Consider the following 1,280-nt stretch of genomic DNA (forward strand, 5'->3'; position numbering starts at 1 on the left):
GGAGGCAAGGGCAACATACATAACCTAAACATCTGTACCCCCATAATATGCTGAAATAAAAAAAGAAAGAAAGAAAATAAAATTCCACTAGCAGCGTGTCCGAACACCTTTGTTTACCCCTTCCCTATTTTATTCCCGTTATGCCGTGACATGGACCTCAGCCGACAAATTCTGAGTAGTAGGTTCTAAAACAGGATTTGTCATAAACGAATTGCTTGACCCTTGACACTCACCTGTAAAATAGACACTCTGACTTCCTAACCTCTGAGGAGTGTGGGCAAAATGAAATGGGAGGGAAAGTGAGCAAGCCCTCTAAAAAGATACTGAGGTACGCGACGAAGCACTAGTTGAGGTCAACGCCACTCCAGCTCTCCGCAGCGGCTGCAGCGAGCCGGCGGCGAAAAACTGCGCAGGCGCGCCCCAGGGCCCGGCCACAGCCCCCCACCGTCGGTCCCGCCCGGCGCGCGCACGCCGCCCGGCGTCCTCGCTCCCGGGGCGTCGCTCCGCGTGCGCCGGAGTCGCCAGGCTGCCCCCGGCACCGGAAGTGGCCGTGGCGGGTTTGCCTTGAAATTCTCGGCCAAGAGGAGCAGCCCCGGGGCTGGTGACGGTTAACTAGGCAGTATTGGGGCCGTGAGCAGAAACAGGGTGGTTAGGGCTGGGCTGATCCCCTCCTTCCTCGCTAGCAGGAGCCCCAACTCGGCCCTTCCCCTGCGCCTGGCGGTGGGCGGTTTCCCGAGGAGCCTGGGCCGCCACAGGTGAGTGTTTGCTCTCGCGGTGCTCTGGGGACCCCGCGTCCCCTGACTCCGGGCCGGCTCTGCAGTGAGGGTCCACTCAGCATCCTGCGGTGAGCCTGCCTGTGCCTGCGCCGATGTCTTAGATCCTTGCTGTTGTCGCTGACATCTGTGGCTCAGGCGACAGTCCCCCCTACCTGAGGAATCCTGTCTGGCCAGGAACTTTTCAGAGGCTCCTGTCGGTCCCATCGAAGTCACCGGCCGTGAAAATGTGTTTTTAGTTTTTCGCTTTTTTGACTGGTAGTCTCCTGAATCCGTCCACGCCCACCCCCCGGCCCGAAACTGTCACCCGTGAAAAACCCCGAAAGCCGTGACATTGGGGTACGCCTTCTTTCTTACAGTTTGTTAGGTTGGTGTGATATTGTTGGGAATGTTGTTTTTTATTTAGTTATTCTAGAGCCGGGCGTCCTCTGGGAGGCTTATGGCCCTTTTGTTTAGAGTTGATACCTTTTAGAAACTTACCCCTTGAAATATTTGTTTCATGCATAT

This window comes from Propithecus coquereli, unplaced genomic scaffold, assembly GCF_000956105.1.
Source record: "Propithecus coquereli isolate 6110/MARCELLA unplaced genomic scaffold, Pcoq_1.0 Scaffold48, whole genome shotgun sequence".
NCBI classification, from domain to species: Eukaryota; Metazoa; Chordata; class Mammalia; order Primates; family Indriidae; genus Propithecus; species Propithecus coquereli.